Consider the following 12184-nt stretch of genomic DNA (forward strand, 5'->3'; position numbering starts at 1 on the left):
AGAATGAGTATTCTGTTGTTTTAGGGTGGAATGTTCTGTATGTATCTATGAGGTCCATCTGGCCCAGTGTATCATTCAAAGCTCTTGTTTCCTTGTTGATTTTCTGCTTAGATGATCTGTCTATAGCTGGGAGTGGAGTATTGAGGTCTCCTACAATTAATGTATTGTTATCAGTATGACTCTATTTTGGTTAACAGTTGGCTCATGTAGATGGCTGCTCCCATGTTGGGGGCATAGATATTTACCATTGTTAGATCTGCTTGTTGGATAGACCCTTTAAGAATGATATAGTGTCCTTCTGTGCCTCTAACTACAGTCTTTAGTTTAAAATCTAATTTGTCTGATATAAGAATTGCTACCCCAGGTTTCTTTTGAGGTCTGCTGGCATGGAAGATGGATCTCCATCCCTTCACTTTCAGTCTGGATGTATCTTTAGGTTCAAAATGAGTCTCTTGTAGACAGCATATGAATGGGTCCTGTCTTTTTAACCAATCTGCCACACTGTGCCGTTTTATGGGAGCATTTAGGCTGTTCACACTGAGAGTGATTATTGAAAGATATGAATTAATTGTCATCATGTTGCCTGTGAAAACCTTGTTTTTATAGACTGTCCCTATACATTTCTGTTGTATATCATTCTTGGGGTCTTTCTTCTTTTATAGAATCCCCCTTAATATGTCTTGCAGGGTCGGCTTAGTGGTCACATATTCTTTAAGTTTCTGCTGGTCTTGGAAGCTCTGCCTCTCTCCATCCATTCTAAATGACAGCCTTGCCAGATAAAGTATTCTTGGCTGCATGTTCTTCTCGTTTAGTACCCTAAATATGTCTTGCCAGGCCTTTCTGGCTTGCCAGGTCTCTGTGGATAGGTCTGACATTATTCTGATGTTCCTCCCTCTGTATGTAAGGAACCTCTTCCCCCTAACTGCCCTTAAGATGGTTTTCTTGGTTCTAAGATTTGCAAGTTTTACTATTACATGCCAGGGTGTTGGCCTATTTTCCTTGATCTTGGGAGGGGTCCTCTCTGCCTCTAGGACACAAATATTTGTTTCATTTCCCAGATTAAGGAAGTTCTCAGCTACGATTTGCTCAAATATATCTCCTAATCCTCTCTCTCTCTCCACCCCCTCCAGTATTCCAATAATTCTAACATTAGAATGCTTCATGGTGTCACTTATTTCTCTGATTCTATTTTCATAGATTCTGAGTTGTTTTTCCCTGGCCTCCTCTTTTCCTTTTTTATCTATTAAATTGTCTTCTGCTTCACTTACCCTGGCTGTTAGATTATCTAGATTAGATTGGATCTCATTGATTGCATTTTTCACTTCGGCCAATTCAGCTTTCATTTCTGCCCTTAGAGACTCTATGTTGCCATTAATTGATTTCTCCATTCTAGCCATTGTCTTCACAATTGCTAGCTTGAATTCCATCTCTGACATCTTGGTTATATCTGCAACCATTTGTAAATCTGTGGCATACATCATAATCTCTGAGTGTTTACTATTTTGGGGGTTTCCCTTCCTAGTCATTCTGTTGATGGGTGGTTGAGGGAATGTATAGAGTCCAAATTATTGACCGAACCCAAGCAAGATGCACCAGTTTTCTAGGGACCTTAGGGTTGCTGGCCTCTTGTTCTCCCAGCCTGTCTTCTGGGGGAGGGGCCTGCCACGCTGTTACTCAGGCAACCCTGTTTGGGCGGAGTTGCCCTGCCCCCCTGTGGTGGGGGATGGGTTCAGTGGGAACTGGTTTTTTGGGGCTTTTGTCTCTGGCGGCTTTCCCTGGAGGCTTTCCACGTCTCTTCCTAGAGTCAGAGCAGATGAGAGGGTTTCCAACTCTCTGCCTCAGAGCAAAGATCGCAGTCTGTTCTTCAGCTGGCTCCCCAGGCCACAGTCTCTCTGTTTCTGTCTGTGCTGCTATAAACTGCAGCATCCTGGGTTGTGCACCCCTCCACAGTGCTCCCAGTCCTGCCTCCAGCTCGGGGCACCTCTCTGCCTTTTGTGCCTCTAAAACTGCCAGCTGCCCACAGTTCACATGCGTGGCCCCACCACTCCAGTTTCCGCCTAAAATCCTTTCCCCTCTGCTACCAGACTGTGAGTCTGTGCTGGTCCCCAGTGCAGTAGGCTATCGCTCACCAGCGGTGTAGGATCCCCATGGCCAGGATCCCTCCCGCTGCCGTTTATCCTCTGATTTCTGTCTGCAGAATCACGGCTCCCTGATTCGTACCTCAAAACCAACCACCTGTGATCTTCTGTTTGTAGAGATCCAGATCATCCTACATCTCAGGCTGATTTCATGGGTGCTCAGAGTGGTCTGGTAGATATCCAGCTCAATTCTGGGGACCAGGTGGAATAGGGTCCTCTACTCCTCTGTCATCTTTTCCTCTTTGTTCTACTTTCTTATAGTGCAATGCCACTTTATCTTCCAGACCTTCCATTGGATATATTGTTTTCCCATTATATCTTTAATTTTTATGAACTTTTATTCTCTGAATATATTTTAAAGGCACCCTGATTTTATTCCATGGATGCAATATCCTCTGTTATATGTATTGGCTTTATTCCCCATATACACTTAGCTGTCTCTGAACTGGCAATTCAGACACCATTTGTCAATCTACTTTGTCACTTTAAAATTTTTTAATAATTCTTAATTGATGTCATCTTATTTGCTTTGTCATTTCACACCGATGTTATGTTTTCCCTCTTTACTTTGATTTAGTAGGATTTTGAATGTAGGCTCCATCTGTCATGCTCAAAAAAATCCTTTATTTATTTTATTATTTTTACTTTTTAAGTTTTTATTTTAAATCCAATTAGTTAACATACAGTGTAATATTACTTTCAGATGTACAATATGGTGATTCAACAATTCTACACATTACTTAGTGCTCATCAAGATAAGTGTACTCTTAATCCCCATCACCTATTTCCCCTATCCTCCACCCACCTCCCCTCTGGTAACCATCAGTTTGTTCTCTATGGTTAAGAGTTTGTTTTTTTGTTTGCTTCTTTTTTTCTTTGCTTGTTTGTCTTGTTTCTTAAATTCCACATATGAGTGAAATCATATGGTATTTGTCTTTCTCTGACTGGCTTATTTCATTTAGCATTATACTCTCTAGCTCCACCCATGTCATTGCAAATGGCAAGATTTCATTCTTTGTTTTTTTATGGCTGAGTACTATTGCATTGTATATATATGCCACATATTCTTTATCCTTCATTAGTCGATGACACTTGGGCTGTTTCCATAATTTGTCTATTGTTGATAATGTTGCAATAAACATTAAAGTGCATATATCTTTTTGAACTAGTGTTTTTGCTTTCTTTTAAATTCGTTTCTTTTGTTTTAGATTTCAATTTCTACTGGCAAATCTCCAGTAGTGCAGTTACTGCATCATAGGGTAATTCTATTTTTCATATTTTGAAGAACCTTTATACTGTCTTCCACAGTGGCTGTACCAGTTTGCATTCTTGCCAACAATGCACAAAATTTCCTTTTCTTCCACACCCTCACCAACACATATTGTTTCTTGTGTTTTTATTTTAGCCATTCTGACAGGTGTGAGGTGATATCCCATTGTGGTTTTTATTTGCCTTTATCTGATGATGAATGATGTTGAGCATCTTTGCATGTGTCTTTTGGCCATCTGGATGTCTTCTTTAGAGAAATGTCTAGTTCCTGTCTTCTGCCCATTTTTTATTGAATTATTTGATTTTTTGGTGTTAAGTTGTATAAGTTCTGTATATATTTTGGATATTAATCCCTTACCAGATATATCATTTGTCAATATCTTCTCCCATTTGGTGGATGGTGGGTTGTTTTTTGTTTTGTTGATGGTTTCCTTCCCTGTGAAAAAGCTTTTAATTTTGGTGTAATCTACAGAATTAAAGCAATCCATCAAAATACTAACAGCATTTTTAACAGAGCTAGAACAAATAATTCTAAAATTTGCATGGAACTACAAAGACCCCAATAGCCAAAGTCATCTTGAAAAAGAACAAAACTGGAGGTATCACAAAAATAGAACAGAATAGAAATAAACCCATGATTATATGGTCAATTAATCTTCAACAAAAGAGGAAAAGATATGCAATAGGAAAAAGTCTCTTCAACAAATGAGGTTGGGAAAACTGGACAGCTACACGCAAAAGAATGAAAATGGACCACTTTCTTATACCATGCACAAAAATAAACTCAAAATGGATTAGAGACCTAAATGTGAGACTTAAAACCATAAAATTTCTAAAAGAAAACATAAGCAATAATCTCTTTGACATCAGCCGTAGAAACATTTTTCTAGACGTGTCTCCTTTAGCAAGGGAAACAAAAGAAAAATTAAACTATCAGGACCACACCAAAATAATAAAAAAAATCCTTTAATGAAAAAAAACCCACAAACTTCTAGTAATCTTATGTTAATTTCCCTTCATTTGATATTTTATTTATTTGCATGTTTAATCTTTGGGAATAACTTTGCTAGATATTAGTCTACACAATCAGCTTCTTTCTAATAACTATGCTTTATTTTTTATAATTATCTTATTAGGAGAAAACTGAAAAAGTAATTTGAAAAGTTTATAACTTCCTAAGCAAACTCTGAAAGTGAAGTGCAAGATGGAGTGATTATCCTACCATAAAATAATACATATTACAAAACTTTCTTCTGGCACAAGAGCAATAGAATAACCTATATAGCCCAGACAGAGCCAAGAATGTGTTTAAGGGCATGGTATATGATCGTGGTTACAATAGCCATCAGTAAGAATGTTTTTATTACTTAAGTGGTGTTGGGTAAATAGCATGACTACCTAGAGAGAGAAATAAAGCTGTATTCCTATCTTACACCAAGCACTATATATATATATGGCATTGAGTATGTTAAAATTCTGTAAAGGAAATAAATCTATTAAGCTAATAGGAGAAGACTCGGTGTCTTTGTGAACTCAGGTGAAGAAGTCTTTCTTAATTAAGATCCAAAAATCACATACAGTAAGGGGAAAAATTTATGGATTTGACCCATTCAGAATATGTGATTTCTGCTTAGCAAAGATAAAGTTAACATATGGATGACAAATTGAGCTCTACTCTTTCCAGTATCTAGAACATACAAAGAACTCCTGAAAATCATCAAGGAGAAGACCAGCAATCCAGTAGGGGAAGAAAAGGGGCAAGACACATGGGAGAGCTTTTCAGATGGAAAACCAGGCAGAATACCTACTAACTGAATAAGTATATGCTTAATCTCACTAGTAGTTTGACATTTACAAACTTAACATCATATTTCCATATTAACATCAGAAGGATGAAAATTAGAAAATACGTTAATGTGTTTTATTAAGCATTTGGGGAAATGGGAGCCCTTGTTTACTTTGGGAACTGAAAACTGGTGGAGCCATCTGGAGGTCAATCCTGTAAAGTTATGTATGTATGTACCTTCTGACCTGGCCATTTTCCACAGGGGCATATACCCTGAAGAAAGTGTCAGTGATGTACACAGAGATTGATACAAAGACTTTCAGCCTTGGTTATGTGAGTGAGGAGCTGAAAATAACATGGGTAGTCATCCTTATAGAAATGGATAACAATGTACTTGTACATGGTACAGAACTAGGCAGCAGTAATGAAGGAATGAATAAGGCTTACATATATCAACATATGTATGGCTAATAAAACAAATCAATATTTGCATTCATCACATGCAAACCAAATAACTCAATATCACATATATGTAAGTGAATGTATAAAAATGGTTTGAAAGAACTTTCTTTAGATACAATGTGTGTACATTGTGATGGTCAGGGTAAAGAGTAAAATGGGAATGAAGATGATGGATGAAGGGGGAAATTAATAATCACATGAATAAAGAGCGAATAAATGAAGGAATGAATGAAGTAACACAAATGGGGCTTTGCAGAGAAGATTGATGGTACATGTGTGAAAGACTGAGGAATATGGTTGAGTTCATTTTTTCATCCATGGTCCTACAAAGTAAAACTAGTTAAAAATTAGAGGCCAGTGGTTAAAAAGTCATTTCTAGAGAAACTCAGAGCCAATTTGGAGAGTTGGGTAAAATACCTACAGAGATGACTGTTATTCTCAGGAGGATAGTAATCTTGCCACCCAACTGAACATTACTATTTAATATGACAGAAATCTATTAGAGGAAAACAAGACTATGACCTTTTAGTGATCTTCCAGGGAAAAACATTTTTTTCTATATCGCATTACCACTGAGATTGATGATTCAGGTTTAAGGTCCAAGATCTCTGATCATGTGCTTGGGTTACATAAGAGACTTGAGATTGATGGAGGCCTGCTGAGCATCCAAATCCAACCAGCTTGAACTCCATCTAAAGCAGAACTGATTGTTGATTGAACAGCCTTTTTTGTGCTGTGTCATGTTACAGTTTGATGGCTGAGGATAAAGAAGCAGGAGAGTGAAGTGCCTGAGTCCATGTTGGAAACTAGTAGTTATGAAGGCCCTGCTGTGTGCCGGGGGCTTAGGTGGGCTATATAAATTAATCTTCATGACAAATACAGTAGCCAAGTATTCTTTATTACATATTACAGATGAGATAAAGAGAGGTGATGTAAGTTGCACAAGGTCGACTGGTAAAAAACAAGCTCTGGTTCAAACCCAAAAATTTCTGACTTCAGTAAATAGGACTTTTCCATCATTTCTAAAAGGCTAGAACTGCATTTCATTTTCCACATGGACACATCCAGCCTTAAGATTTTATCATTTTACTAGACAGGCAACCATAGGGTTTCTCATTGCTCCCATGATAAACTGCTGCATCCATAGTCCCTACTGAAAGAACAGCTTAGGTAATTCTCAGTCCACAGCTGACAGACTGCAGACCTGTGAAGGCCTGAGGTAACCACTCCAAAAATCAGTGGCTTAAGGTGAAAAGATTTTCCTTGTCAGGTATTGTGGATATCAATTGAATAATGTAGAGTCTTCTCTGGAATTTGAAGTAGGTGATCTGGCAATGATAGTAGGAGATTTGCCTTGGTAGACAAAGGAAAGCTGATCCACATAGAGAGGAGTGTGCAAATAGCATCTAGCTGAGTGGTCCACCAGTGGAACCCTGAGTGGAGGCCTCCAGGTTCCTGCTGCTGTGGGTTGGAGCTGTGCTGGAGACAGGATGTCTTTCAATTCAAGTCTTCCTGGTGGGCAACTTGGTGTTCCTGATCTTGTTGTGAGGCATGGTTGTTTGGTGTTCTCTGGGTTCTTTTGAAGAATCCACCCTATAGCTAAGATTCCTGTTTCCTATTTTCTTAAATTAATTCTTAAGATATACTCTCAATTACATGAGGTACTGTGAGCAAATCTGTTCCATGAAGAAAAACAACCCAACTGAATTATTGTTTTGCTTTCTTAACTTTCTAGAAGGTAAGGTGACCTTCAACTTTGACTGAAGAGACGCAAGTGTAAGAAGAGAGAACTAGAGAGTGCATTTCACACTTGAGTTCTAAATGGCTACAAGCCACACATGGAGAGGAGCCATGTGCCCTAACATGACTTGTGGAGGCAGAGTTGGGGAGAGTGGGATTCTGACTCAGAGGTGTCACTAAATCAGTGTCCAAGGAGGGTTTTAGGTAAGAAACCGAAGTGAAGAGGACAGTTGTGTGATGAGAATGGGAGCTACTGAAGGCTGAGATGACATCTCAGGGTATATGTGGGGAATGTGCTCAGAGATCTATGTGGTTGACATAAATCATGGCGGTGGTTTATTTATGAGCCCTGGTTAGGAAGCTGAAGAGAAGCCATTCCAGGAAATCCAGAAAGAAAATAAATAATCAGAATGCTGTGATCACAAGTGGAGTGACCATCCATATTAGTTTGCCTTTGGCTACAAGATTTCTTGGGATATGGGATTTTTAGTGCTAAAACCAGAAGAGTCCTGGGCAAATGGGGATGCTTGGTCAACTCTAGAACTTGTAAGTGACTGAAAGTCACTACTTTAACAAAAATCAGTGATTTGTTGACTCACAGGTGAAACTATAGAGAAGAAAACTCTACAACCCGGTATAAAAAATTGCAGTAAAGGATTATGTAGTTCTGGGCATTCATGACTTGAGCTTCCAGGATGGTCCCTCTATCAGTACGAGAAGCTCTTGAAAATCACCCAGCCTAGGCTTCCCCAGATATTCTCGTGAGAATCTCCCAGAGATCTCATTGGTCTGGATTTGGGATTTGGCTTCAGTAATTTTTTTAAAGGGATGATTTCAAATTGGAGGGGGAGATGAACCATGAGGGACTATGGACACCAAGAAACAAACTGAGGGTTTTAGAGGGGAGGGGGGCTGGGGGGCTGGGCTAGCCCTGTGATGGGTATTAAGGAGGGCACGTACTGCATGGAACACTGTGTGTTATATGAAAACAATGAATCATGGATCACTACATCAAAAAGTAATGATGTATTGTATGGTGACTAACATAACATAATAAAATTTAATTTGATTTAAAAAAAATAAAGGGATTATTTGTTTCTTATTTGAAACCACCGCTTTTCATGAATAACAGAATAAACCCATGGTTCCCAAAATCACTTCCCAATGCAATCATCTGAAGAGTTAAAAAATAAATATCAATGCCAGTGTCCTACCCCTCAGAGATTGTGGTTTAGCTGGCCTGCGGATGGCCAGGGCTTTAGGACCTGTTAAAGATCAGCAGATGATTCTAATATGCAGACAAATTTGTGATCCATTCCTCTATCTTTTCCCAGAATAGCGCTGGGATTTGAGCAAGGGAAGAGTAAGGATTTGTGGGTACTTTAGTCTTAGATAAATCAACATGGGACCTTAATGAACCCTGTGAGTTAGTTGAACATCTGCTCTTGTTATGTTGTTATGTTGTTGTTATGTTCCCTCTCTTGACAGAGAGGGAAGTGATTAAGAGATTTTGCCGACAGCTGGGAAGGGACCCTGACCAGATAGAGCCAGATAGAAGCTGACTGCTAAAGGAGCCTCTAGCTTCCCTCCTGCTGTCCTGCCCAAGGCTTCAGACTGATATGCCAGTAAAGTTCTGGCTCTGGCATGTATCAGCTCAGCTTTGGTTTCCTCACCCCTAAAATGGGGATAATACCACACACTTCAGATAGTGACATGTATAAGCAGCTGATATGTGGTTAAATACACAATAAAGCATTTGTATTTCCCTCCTTCTCACAGCACTGAATATTTGGGTTGCCCCAGGTACTTCCTTTCATAATGGGTATTTCTGCTGTGGCAGACAAATAGTCTCAATCTGCAAGCACATTCACAGCTTGCATGAGCACTGCTCCAGCATTCCCAGATGCATCTTTGAGACATTATGACTCTCTGTGACTCAATTTCTCAGGATTTGTGAATTTGCCATCACAGAATATTTGAATAAAAGCTGAACTTTTCAGAGAGAACAACTGTGAGACTCCACAGTTGTGATACTAATATTCTGTTAACACAAATCTAGGCCAGCATTCAAATGTAGTTTTCAAACATCATGACTCAGCAGATTTCAGACCCCATGATTCATAGATATTCAAAACCCATGACTCGCTGATTCTCTGATATTATGACAATGATTTTCTATTTCAGTGATTCATAAACAGAAAACATAAATCTAAATCTATAGCAATTATGCAAAGAATATTCATCCTAAAGCTAGTCTCAACTTTACTTATCAAAAAGAAAAGAGGAAGTACCCAAATAAATAGAATCACTAATGATAGAGGAGATCACAACCAATACCACATAAATACAAACATTTATAAGAGAATATTGTGAAAAATTATATGACAACAAATTGGGCATCTGGAAGAAATGGATAAATTCTTAGAAACTTATAAACTACCAAAACTGAAACAGGAAGAAATAGAACATTTAAACAGACCAATAACCAGCAAAGAAATTGAATCAGTAATAAAAAAATCTCCCACCAAACAGAAGTCCAGGACCAGATGGCTTCCTGGGGGGAATTCTACAAAACATTTAAAAAAGAATTAATACCTATTCCTCTCAAACTCTTCCAAAAAATAGAATGGTACTGGCACAAAAACAGACACATAGACCAATGGAACAGAATAGAGAGCCCAGATATGGACCCTCAACTCTATGGCCAACTAGTCTTTGATAAATCAGGAAAAAATATCCAATGGAAAAAAGACAGTCTCTTCAATAAATGGTGCTGGGAAAATTGGACAGCCACATGCAGAAGAATGAAACTCGACCATTCTCTAACCCCATACACAAAGATAAACTCGAAATGGATGAAATACCTCAATGTGAGACAGGAATACATCAAAATCCTAGAGGACAACATAGGCAGTAACCTCTTCTTCAATAGCCACAGCAACTTTCAAGATACATCCCCAAAGGCAAGGGAAATAAAAGCAAAAGTGAACTTTTGGGACTTAATGAAGATAAAAAGATTCTACACAGCAAAGGAAACAGTCAACAAAACAAAGAGGCAACCCACAGAATGGGAGAAGATATTTGCAAATGACACTACAGATAAAGGGCTGGTATCCAAGAGCTATAAAGAACTTCTCAAACTCAACACCCAAAAAACAAATAATCAAGTCAAAAAAATGGGCAGAAGACATGAACAGACACTTCTCTAAAGAAGACATACAAATGGCTAACAGACACATGAAAAAATGTTCAACATCATTAGCCATCAGGGAAATTCAAATCAAAACCATATTGAGATACCACACTACACCAGTTAGAATGGCAAAAATTGAAAAGGCAAAAAACAAATGTTGGAGAGGTTGTGGAGAAAGAGGAACCCTCTTACACTGTTGGTGGGAATGCAAGTTGGTACAGCCACTTTGGAAAACAGTGTGGAGTTTCCTCAAAAAGTTAAAAATAGAGCTACCCTATGACCCAGCAATTGCAATACTAGGTATTTACCCCAAAGATACAGCTGTAGTGAAAAGAAAGGCCACATGCACCCCAATGTTCATAGCAGCAATGTCTGCAATAGCCAAACTGTGGAAGGAGCTAAGATGCCCTTCAACAGACAAATGGATAAAGAAGATGTGGTCCATATATACAATGGACCATCAGAAAGGATGAATACCCAACTTTTACATCAACATGGATGGAACTGGAGGAGGTTATGCTAAGTGAAATAAGTCAAGCAGAGAAAGTCAATTATCATATGGTTTCACTTATTTGTGGAACATAAGGAACAGCATGGAGGACATTAGGAGAAGGAAGGGAAAAATGAAGGGGGGAAAATTGGAGGGGGAGACAAACCCTGAGAGATTATAGACTCTGAGAAACAAACTTATGGTTTTAGAGGGGAGGGTATTGGGGGGATGTGTTAGCCCAGTGATGGGTATTAAGGAGGGCACGTATTGCATGGAGCACTGGGTGTTATACACAAACAATGAATCATAGAACACTATAAACTTATAAACATTGACTGAATACCTACTCTAGTATTGGATATAGCAGTATGAGAGCTTTTTTTAAATTTTATTTTATTATGTTATGTTAGTCACCATATGATGTATTCATCATCCTCCCACACCCTCCCCTGTAGAACCCTCTTATCATTAGTTTTTGATGTAGGGTTCCATGATTCATTGTTTAGGAGAGGGAAGGGAAAAATGAAGAGGGGGTGGGAATTGGAGAGGGAGATGAACCATGAGAGATTATATGCAAACAATGAATCATGGAACACTACATCAAAAACTTTTCTTGGGCTTCTTTCAAGATTTCTCTTTGTCTTTGAATTTCTGAAGTTTGATTATAATACATTTAGGTGTAAATTTTTTGGTATTTATCTGCGTGGCATTCTCTGTGGTTTCTGGATCTGTGTTTTAGTGTCTGTCATTAATTTTGGCGACTCCTCAGCCATTATTACTTCAGTCTTGTGTTTCTTTGTTCTTTTTTCCTCCTGATATCCCTGCGTACGTTATACATTTTGTAATTGTCTAACACTTCCTAGACACTCTGTTCTTTTAAAATTCTTTTTTCTCTTTCCATTTCAGTTTTGGAAGTTTCAATTGACATATTTTTCAAACTTACTAGTTCTTTCCACAACCATGTCCAGTTTATTGATGAGTCCAAGATATTCTTCATTTCTGTTACAAAGGTTTTTTATTTCTTGTATTTCCTTTCAATTATCTCTTACAGTTTCCACCTCTCTGATTATATTACCATCTGTTCTTGCATATTGTCCACTTTTCCC

This window comes from Zalophus californianus, chromosome 6, assembly GCF_009762305.2.
Source record: "Zalophus californianus isolate mZalCal1 chromosome 6, mZalCal1.pri.v2, whole genome shotgun sequence".
Classification (NCBI taxonomy): domain Eukaryota; kingdom Metazoa; phylum Chordata; class Mammalia; order Carnivora; family Otariidae; genus Zalophus; species Zalophus californianus.